Genomic DNA, 11315 nt, shown 5'->3' with positions numbered 1-11315 from the left:
AACAGTGGAAGTAATGTTAAACTGGCACAACAGAAATACTCAAATATTATGTCAAAATGGTTGTGCATTGTAAACTATAGATTAAAAAGACTCCTATTTCCAACTAACTGAAGCAGTATATGCTTGTGAATGCAAACTCAAATGGGAAGAGGTAAAAAATCATATGTATACATTTTGTCAGAGGGGTCAAATGTACAATTATAGTAAAACGACTTTCACAACAGATGTCCACTGTTTACATTCCATTCCATTTTACTTCGCTTCTCACCTTTTACATCCACCAGTGAAACACACATAAGCTGGGATTCATTAAAAGGGGTGTTGCAATACCAAATGCACATTTTAAAGGCCATTTCTCAGACATTCCCTGAAATCACATTAATGGTAAATGCTGCGGATGTTTGTTCAAGCTAGCAAGCTTTCACACGCAGGAGGTGGTGCTAGCTTCAACATGCTACATATGGGGCTAGCTGCTAGCGTATGCTAGAGGTGATGCTAGCTATAACATGATAGAGGTTGGGCTACCAGCTAGCTTTAATTAACATGATAGAGGTGGAGCTATCTTAAAAATAATAGAGGTTGGACTAACCACTTGCTTAAACATGCTAAAAGTGGTATTAGTTGTCAGAGGTGGGGCTGTTGTAATGGGGGTCACTCTGCTGCTAACATTTTGCCACAGCTCAAAACAGTGATCTGCTTCGCAAACACAAATGACAAATTGCACCACCAAAAAGCTAGCAATTCCACGACGTGAGCGGAGATATTTCAAGCTGTGGCGTGAGTTTACGGCAAGAACTCTGTTACTATTGCTTAAAGATGTTAGAAGAGGGACTAGTTTAAACATGCTAGAAGTGGGGCTATTTTAAACATGCTAGAGGTGGGGCCAGATTAAACATGTTAGAGGTGGCTATTTTAAACATGCTAGAAGTGGGGCCAGATTAAACATGCTAGAGGTGGGGCCAGATTAAACATGTTAGATGTGGCTATTTTAAACATGCTAGAGGTGGGGCCAGATTAAACATGTTAGAGGTGGCTATTTTAAACATGCTAGAGATGGGGCCAGATTAAACATGTTAGAGGTGGCTATTTTAAACATGCTAGAGGTGGGGCCAGATTAAACATGCTAGAGGTGGCTATTTTAAACATGCTAGAGGTGGGGCCAGATTAAACATGTTAGAGGGGCTATTTTAAACATGCCAGATTAAACATGTTAGAGGTGGCTATTTTAAACATGCTAGAGGTGGGGCCAGATTAAACATGTTAGAGTTGGCTATTTTAAACATGCTAGAGATGGGGCCAGATTAAACATGTTAGAGGTGGCTATTTTAAACATGCTAGAGGTGGGGCCAGATTAAACATGCTAGAGGTGGGGCCAGATTAAACATGTTAGAGTTGTGCAACGGCAAGAGATCAGATTGAAAAAGTAAAGGTCAGCTATTCATTCATCTCCCCCCGAGGTGGTAACTGCCAGTTCTAGTCATCGCCTCAGAAGCTAATGCTTCTCACCTCTGTGGTAAATGAGTGCTGTGTCACGTTAGATTGTGACGTGTTTGTCTATTTCCTCCCAAAATGTCCTTCATGCTGTCAGAGTCGATGAAATGACCCTGTTTAAGGTTATTAAACCCCATAAATTGATTTGTCAACACATTTTTCAGGGGACTAAATATAATATCAAAGAGCTGCAGGGTGTGTGTGAGCAATGAAATGAAAAGTGTTGTTATCAAGACTTTTCACTGTGTGTGTGTGTGTGTGTGTGTGTGTGTGTGTGTGTGTGTGTGTGTGTGTGTGTGTGTGTGTGTGTGTGTGTGTTGTGTCTGTGTGTGTGTGTGTGTGTTTGTGCTGGGCATGCACACCTAGGGAAAGTTTAGCTGACCCATCCATTATTACAATGTTAGTGTCTGTTGACATCACCCCTTAAGCAAACACACACGCCTAAAGACTTCTACATCCACATCTGATCCTTCCATATTGCACATTATAGGTGTTAAACAATCCTGTCAATGTATCTAGTGTACCATGCATGCAATCATTTGATGGCAGATACACTCTCCAATCATATCCTAGGAAGCCCTGTTAGGAAGAGAAATCAGAGGCCTACTCTTAAGCATCAATTAACCAGATATCATTGTCGCTGGGACATATTCATTAATTGGATGTGGCAGCCTATTGGATAAGCAGGGTAGCAGGGGTTATGGATGGGGTTGAGGGGGTAGCAGGATTGGGGTTGAGGAGTAGAATGAAGATTAGAGGGATTGATTGATTCTGACGATGCACTTGGAGTCCAGTACACATAGAAGGAGGCTGTAGGTACAGTGCGTTCGGAAAGTATTCAGACCCCTTTACTTTTTCCACATTTTGTTACGTTACAGCCTTATTAAAAAATATATTAAATCGTTTTTTCCCCTCATCAATCTACACCCCATAATGACAAAACAAAAACAGGTTTTTAGAAATGTTACATTTACATAAAAATTCAGACCCTTTACTCAGTACTTTGTTGAAGCACCTTGAGCAGTGATTACAGCCTCAAGTCTTCTTGAGTATGACTCTACAAAATTGGCACACCTGTATTTGGGGAGTTTCTCCCATTCTTCTCTGCAGATACTGTCAAGTTCTGTCAGGTTGGATGGGGAGTGTTGCTGCATAGGTATTTACAGGTCTCTCCAGAGATGTTCAATCAGGTTCAAGTCTGGACTCTGGCTGGACCACACAAGGACCTTAAGACTTGTCCTGAAACCACTCCTGCGCCATCTTGGCTGTGTTCTTAGGGTCGTTGTCCTGTTGGAAGGTGAATCTTTCCCCCAGTTTGAGGTCTGGAGCAGGTTTTCATCAAGGATCTCTTTGTACTTTGCTCCGTTCATCTTTTCCTCAATCCTGACTAGTCTCTCAGTCCCTGCCGCTGAAAACATCCCCACAGCATGATGCTGCCATCACCATGCTTCACCGTAGGGATGGTGCCAGGTTTCCTCCAGACATGACAATTGGCATTCAGGCCAAAGAGTTCAATCTTGGCTTCATCAGACCAGAGAATCATGTTTCTTATGGTCTGAGTCCTTTAGGTGCCTTTTGGCAAACTCCAATGCTGGCTGTCATGTGCTTTTTACTGAGGAGTGACTTCCATCTGGCCACTTCACCATAAAGGCCTGATTGGTGGATTGCTGCAGAGATGGTTGTCCTTCTGGATGGTTCTCCCATCTCCACAGAGGAATTCTGAAGCTCTGTCAGAGTGACCATCGGGTTCTTGGTCACTTCCTTGACCAAGACCCTTCTCCCCTGATCGCTCAGTTATGCCGGGCAGCCAACTCGAAGAGTCTTGGTGGTTCCAAACTTCTTCCATTTAAGAATGATGGAGGCCACTGTGTTTTTGAGGACCTTCAATGCTGGATCATTTTTTTTGTACTCTTGCCCAGATCTGTGCCTCGACATAATCCTGTCTCTGAGCTCTATGGACAATTCCTTCGACCTCATGGCTTAGTTGTTGCTTTGACTTCACTGTCAACTGTGGGACCTTATATAGACAGGTGTGTGTCTTTCCAAATCATGTCTAATAAATTGAATTTACCACAGGTGGACTCCAATCAAGTTGTAGAAACATCTCAAGGATGATCGATGGAAACACGATTCACCTGAGCTCCATTTCGAGGATCATAGCAAAGGGTCTGAATACGTATGTACATAAGTTATTTCTGTTCATACTTTGCCATTATGGGGTATTGTGTGTAGATTGATGAGAAAAAATTACTTTAATCCATTTTAGATAAAGCTGTAACGTAACAAAATGTGGAAAAGTCAAGGGAAGGATTGGGGATTAGGGTTGAGGAGGTAACAGAATTGGAGTTGAGGGGGTAGCAGGATGAGGCTTGAGGGAGCCAAATAGTTTGGTTTTAATCACTGCAGCTCTCTCTCAGGGCCTGAGGGGAGGATGGCACTGAAACGACTAGAGCGCCTTAATGACCAAATTAAGTTAGGTAAATCACCACCTGTGCCTCAGTGAACAGGATAATACGAGTTCAGAGAGCAGGGGATTGGGGGCCACAAAGTGAGCACAGAGCCAGGGGCCAGGCCACAGAGTGAGCAGGGTTGTCATTTGTCTTGTCTGTCACTCAGGATGACTAGGCTCTAATGGGGCATTCTGTGTCTTCTTTATCATTAGGATATTAAATCTACCTAGATGAGATATCTTTACCTGTCATTAAACAATGGTTATTTTTCAGAGACAATCATACAGGTAAAGGGTGTTAAACAGGGTTGCCACTTAACACCTTATTTATTCTAATATCGAGATATTATCAAAGTTCATTCTCACATTAAGATTTTAAATTAGGTGTAACAGAACAAAAGTCACACTGTATGCAGACCACACTAAAGTTCCTCTCAGCCCACATCCAGGGTCATTGAAAGCAACCCCAAATATCACTAAGACTGATCCAAAACGTACACTAACGTTCAGAAGTTAGGGGTCACTTAGAAATGTCCTTGTTTTTGAAAGAAAAGCAAATTTTTTGTCCGTTCAAATAACATCAAATTGATTGGAAATACAGTGTAGACATTGTTAATGTTGTAAATTACTATTGTAGTTGGAAACGGCAGATTTTTTAATGGAATATCTACATAGGCGTACAGAGGCTGTCACGGATTTCCTCCTCTTCATCTGAAGAGGAGAGGCGAAACGGATCAGAGGACCAATATGCGGCGTGGTAAGTGTCCATGGTAAATCTTTAATAAAGAAAGTACTGACACTGCATACAAAACAATAAACAAATGACGACCGTGAAGCTACAACATAGACAATCACCCACAAACAAACAGTGCAACCCAGGCTACCTAAGTATGATTCTCAATCAGAGACAACTAATGACACCTGCCTCTGATTGAGAACCATACTAGGCCGAAACATAGAAATGCCCCAAAACATAGAAAAACAAACAGACTGCCCACCCAACTCACGCCCTGACCATACTAAATAAATACAAAACAAAGGAAATAAAGGTCAGAACGTGACAGTACCCCCCCCCCAAAGGTGCGGACTCCGGCCGCAAAACCTTGACCTATAGGGGAGGGTCTGGGTGGGCGTCTGTCCGCGGTGGCGGCTCTGGCGCAGGACGCGGACCCCACTTCACCATTGTCTTAGTCCGCCTTATTGTCCGCCTCCGTGGCTTTCTCACCATGGCCACCCCTCTCAATGACCCCACTGGACAGAGGGGCAGAAGCTCTGGACAGAGGGGCAGAAGCTCTGGACAGAGGGGCAGAAGCTCTGGACAGAGGGGCAGAAGCTCTGGACAGAGGGGCAGAAGCTCTGGACAGAGGGGCAGAACCTCTGGGCTGACGGGCTCTGGCGCCTCTGGGCTGACGGGCTCTGGCGCCTCTGGGCTGACGGGCTCTGGCGCCTCTGGGCTGACGGGCTCTGGCGCCTCTGGGCTGACGGGCTCTGGCGCCTCTGGGCTGACGGGCTCTGGCGCCTCTGGGCTGACGGGCTCTGGCGCCTCTGGGCTGACGGGCTCTGGCGCCTCTGGGCTGACGGGCTCTGGCGCCTCTGGGCTGACGGGCTCTGGCGCCTCAGACTCCGGCAGCGGCGCCGGACAGGCGGGAGACTCCGGCAGCAGCGCCGGACAGGCGGGAGACTCCGGCAGCAGCGCCGGACAGGCGGGAGGCTCCGGACAGGCGGGAGGCTCCGGCAGCAGCGCCGGACAGGCGGGAGGCTCCGGACAGGCGGGAGGCTCCGGACAGGCGGGAGGCTCCGGCAGCGGCGCCGGACAGGCGGGAGGCTCCGGCAGCGGCGCCGGACAGGCGGGAGGCTCCGGACAGGCGGGAGGCTCCGGCAGCGGCGCCGGACAGGCGGGAGGCTCCGGACAGGCGGGAGGCTCCGGCAGCGGCGCCGGACAGGCGGGAGGCTCCGGACAGGCGGGAGGCTCCGGCAGCGTCGCCGGACAGGCGGGAGGCTCCGGCAGCGGCGCCGGACAGGCGGGAGGCTCCGGCAGCAGCGCCGGACAGGCGGGAGACTCCGGCAGCAGCGCCGGACAGGCGGGAGACTCCGGCAGCAGCGCCGGACAGGCGGGAGACTCCGGCAGCAGCGCCGGACAGGCGGGAGACTCCGGCAGCAGCGCCGGACAGGCGGGACCACCTGCAGGGAGGAGACAGAGAGACAGCCTGGTGCGTGGGGCTGCCACAGGAACCACCAGGCTGGGGAGACCCTCAGGAGGCTTGGTGTTAGGAGGCACCTGAAGGACCGGGCTGTGGGGAGCACTGGAGCTCTGGTGCGCAACCTTGGCACCACTTCCCCAGGCTGGACAACTACTCTAGCCCGGACCCTCCAGAGTGCAGGCACAGGTTGAACCGGGCTGTGGGTAAGCATGGGAGATCTAGTGCTTACTACACGCACCTCTCCCTTAGGCTCCACTCCCACATTCGCCCGACACGAGCGGAGCGCAGGCAGAGGACGCACTGCACCCTCCCAGCGCCCGGAGACACAGCACGCAGAGCCGGCGCAGGATAACCTGGACCAAAACTGCGTACCGGCGACCAGACCCGCTGAGCAGGCACCATACGCCCTGGCTCGATGCCCACACTCGCATGGCACTTTCGGGGCTGCCCTATAGCGCACCGGGCTATGGGCACGCACTGGCGACACCGTGCGCTTAACCGCATAACACGGTGCCTGACCAGTAATGCGCTGCTTATAATAAGCACGAGGAGTGAGCTCAGGTCTGCTACCTGGCTTAGTACCACACCTCGTCTGCCCCCCCCCCCCAAATAAATTTGGGGCTGCCTCTCGTACCTGTCGCACTGCTGTGCTGCCTCCTCATATCGCCGCCGCTCAGCTTTCGCTGCCTCCAGCTCTGATTTCGGACGGCGATGTTTCCCAGCCTGTGCCCAGGGTCCCTCTCCGTTCAGTATCTCCTCCCATGTCCAGGAGTCCTGTGATGCTGGCCGCTGTTGTTGCTGCTGCTGCTGCTGTCGTCGCTGCTGTTTACCACGCCGCTTGGTCCGAGTTGGGTGGGTGATTCTGTCACGGATTTCCTCCTCTTCATCTGAAGAGGAGAGGCGAAACGGATCAGAGGACCAATATGCGGCGTGGTAAGTGTCCATGGTAAATCTTTAATAAAGAAAGTACTGACACTGCATACAAAACAATAAACAAATGACGACCGTGAAGCTACAACATAGACAATCACCCACAAACAAACAGTGCAACCCAGGCTACCTAAGTATGATTCTCAATCAGAGACAACTAATGACACCTGCCTCTGATTGAGAACCATACTAGGCCGAAACATAGAAATGCCCCAAAACATAGAAAAACAAACATAGACTGCCCACCCAACTCACGCCCTGACCATACTAAATAAATACAAAACAAAGGAAATAAAGGTCAGAACGTGACAGAGGCACTATATCAGCAACCATCACTCCTGTGTTCCAATGGCAAGTTGTGTTAGCTAATCCAAGTTTATAATTTAAAAGGCTAATTGATCATTAGAAAACCCTTTTGCAATTATGTTAGCACAGCTGAAAACTATTGTTCTGATTAAAGAAGCAATAAAACTGGCCTTCTTTAGACTAGTTGAGTATCTGGAGCATCAGCATTTGTGTGTTCAATTACAGGCTCAAAATGGCCATAAACAAAGGACTTTCTTCTCAAACTCGTCAGTCTATTCTTGTTCTGAGAAATGAAGGCTATTCCATGCGAGAAATTGCCAAGACACTGAAGATCTCGTACAAACGTGTGTACTACTCCCTTTAAAGAACAGTGCAAACTGGCTCTAACTAGAATAGAAGCAAGAGGACAGATACTCAACTAGTCTAAAGAAGGCCAGTTTTATTGCTTCTTTAATCAGAACAAACACTTTTCATTTGTGCAAACATAATTGCAGCATTGTTTTCTAATGATCAATTAGCCCTTTAAAATGATGAACTTGGATTAGCTAACACAACGTGCCATTGGAATGAGAGAGAGACACACATTGGAATGAATTAGCAATAAAACAGAGCAAACTAGAATGCTATTTGGCCCTAAACAGAGAGTCCACAGTGGCAGAATACCTGACCACTGTGACTGACCCAAAATTAAGGAACGCTTTGACTACGGACAGACTCAGTGAGCATATCCTTGCTTTTGAGAGAAGCCGCTGTAACCTCCTGCCAAATGTATGACCATACTAGAAACACATATTTTCCTCAGATTACACAGACCCACAAAGAATTTGAAAACAAATCCAATTTTGATATATTGCCATAGGTGAAATTTGTTAAAGTCATAATATGTTTCCCATGCCAATAAAGCCCATTGAATTGAGAAAGCGAGAGAGAGTGAGAGCGAGAGAGGGAGAGGGAGAGGGAGGGAGACAGAGCTAAAGAGAGGGAGAGAGAGAGAGAGAGAGAGAGAGAGAGAGAGAGAGAGTGTGCATGTGTGTCTTAATGAATGCCATGGCTACAGTGCAGTGAAATTGAGATGCAGGATTCAGCCCACATGCTTTATTTCTTAGGTTGCGTTTAGACAGGCAGACCAAATCTGATCCTTTTTCACTGATCAGCTCTGAAAAACATTTTACGTGAAAAGATCTGTTTAGTATAAAAAAAGATCAGATTTGTTGTGCCTGTGTAAACACAGCCTAAGTGTCGAGTTCTTAGCTCTGTCTGTGAGACAATTACTACTTATAGAACACAAATGAAAAAGCACCCGCTTACAATAACATCAGATTATAGTTGTTAAATGTAATAATAAGCGTAACTGAAATTCCACATATCAACAAACAGTGCACATGCATAACTGAATGAAAACAAAGAAGCTTTTACCGATCAACTAGGGCCAGGAATTAATCAGAGGCAGATTATCGACAAGCACATTACTCTACCAACAATGTGCCTTTTAAAGGCAATTTATGTAATATTCGCAGAGATCGCATTCATGGTAAATGCTCCTGAAGTCCTCTCAAACAGAAATTAGCTTTAAATGACAAGTGTTATATGTGCTTACCTACAATGCACCTTTGATCAAATAACAACCGAAGTCAGATGTTGTTACCGTAGTGCGTTGATTGAGTGGGGTTATAAGAACACACATGATTAATCAATCATGTGCTTTATTAATAGCATACAATGCTAGTATGAAACAGCTTCAAGACATGACTGTCGAGTGTCGCTTCAGGTAATGAAATACGAGGATCTATTGAATTGGAAAACAAAAACACTTTTGAAAATATTATACTGCAAGCTCAATTGGCAGACTAAAATGATCGTTATTCATGAAGGACCTGTCTGGCAGATGCCATGGCCAATTATGTTTAGCATTTGTCATCATGAAACATGATAGCCGAGGCTGAAGATACTTTCAAAATAAAAGACTTAGGGGGGAGAGGGAGGGGTAGAAAGTGTGCATCCAGCAATATACTTAAAGAAAACAGGATCAATAACCAATTTGGAGTTAGAAGTGTGGTTCAGAGAGGTTCTGCTTGAGCATGGAAAGGCTATGATACAGTGAGACCCAGCGAATGAAAGGCCACTCAGACAGAGAGATGGCTACACAATGACTTTCAGAGGACAGAGGGGTTCTGAAATGAAATGAACATACTGTAGACCTGTGGTCATATGAAGAGTGCTATATCCACCAGAAATTTTACAATTGGGTTACGGTTAGGTAGTGAAAAAACTCCCCAGTCTTCTTTCATAATATCTTTAAACAATAAAAGCTAATTTAACAACATTTCTGAAAATGGATATAGCGTTTTGGTATGAAACTCATATTTCACAGTATGACTGTGTCCCAAACGACAATCTATTCCTTACAGAGTTTACTACTTGGGCTCTGGTCAATTAAAAACCAGAATGTACCAAATATTATGGTGATAACTTTCCATTTAATAGGTTGACACACAAACTGAATATCTGGAGATGATATTTTCATCATGAGGAAATGAAAAGTGTGTCATCTCTCTCTCCACTTGTCTCCACACCACTTAGATTGACATTTGGCTCATTTAAAACTGTGTTGGTGTGACATTTTTTACTTTTCAACTCCCTCACTAAAATCTCACCCTCTCCTTCACACACATCTCAACATGTGAAAAATGTTTTGCTTTCTATATCTGTTTCACAAACATACCGTTGAAGTCGGAGGTTTACATACACTTAGGTTGGAGTCATTAAAACTAATTTTTCAACCACTCCACAAATGTCTTGTTAGCAAACTATAGTTTTTGCAAGTCGGTTAGGATATCTACTTTGTGCATGAAACAAGTAATTTTTCCAACAATTGTTTACAGACAGATTATTTCACTTATAATTCACGGTATCACAGTGGGTCAGAAGTTACATACACTAAGTTGACTGTGCCTTTAAACAGCTTGGAAAATTCCAGAAAATTATGTCATGGCTTTAGAAGCTTCTGATAGGCAAATTGACATCATTTGAGTCAATTGGAGGTGTGCCTGTGGATGTATTTCAAGGCCTATCTTCAAACTCAGTGCCCCTTTACTTGACATCATGAAAAAATCTAAAGACGTCAGCCAAAAAATGTAGACCTCCACAAGTCCGGTTCATCCTTGGGAGAAATTTCCAAATGCCTGAAAGCACCACGTTCATCTGTACGAACAATAGCATGCAAAGTATAAACACCATGGGACCACGCAGCCGTCATACCGTTCAGGAAGGAGATGCGTTCTGTCTCCTAGAGATGAACATACTTTGGTGCGAAAAGTGCGAATCAATCCCAGAACAACAGCAAAAGACCTTGTGAAGATGCTGGATGAAACAGGTACAAAAGTATCTATATCCACAGTAAAACGAGTCCTATATCGACATAACTTGAAAGGCTGCTCAGCAAGGAAGAAGCCACTGCTCCAAAACCTCCATAATAAAGCCAGACTACGGTTTGCAACTGCACATGGGGACAAAGATCATACTTTTTGGAGAAATGTCCTCTGGTCCGATGAAATAAAAATAGGACTGTTTGGCCATAATGACCATCGTTATGTTTGGAGGAAAAAGGGGGAGGCTTGCAAGCCGAAGACACCATCCCAACCGTGAGGCACGGGGGGGGGCAGCATCATGTTGTGGGGGTGCTTTGCTGCAGGAGGGACTGGTGCACTTCACAAAATAGATAGTTCATGAGGGAGGAAAATTATGGGGATATATTGAAGCAACATCTCAAGACAACAGCCAAGTTAAAGCTTGGTCGCAAATGGGTCTTCCAAATTGACAATGACCCCAACTACACTTCTAAAGTTGTGGCAAAATGGCTTAAGGACAACAATGTCAAGGTATTGGAGTGGCCATCACAATTCCTGACCTCAATCCCATAGAACATTTGTGGGCAGAAC

Source organism: Oncorhynchus tshawytscha, linkage group LG31 (assembly GCF_018296145.1).
Source record: "Oncorhynchus tshawytscha isolate Ot180627B linkage group LG31, Otsh_v2.0, whole genome shotgun sequence".
In the NCBI taxonomy this organism is placed as follows: Eukaryota; Metazoa; Chordata; class Actinopteri; order Salmoniformes; family Salmonidae; genus Oncorhynchus; species Oncorhynchus tshawytscha.
Note: the sequence above shows the minus strand (reverse complement) of the source record.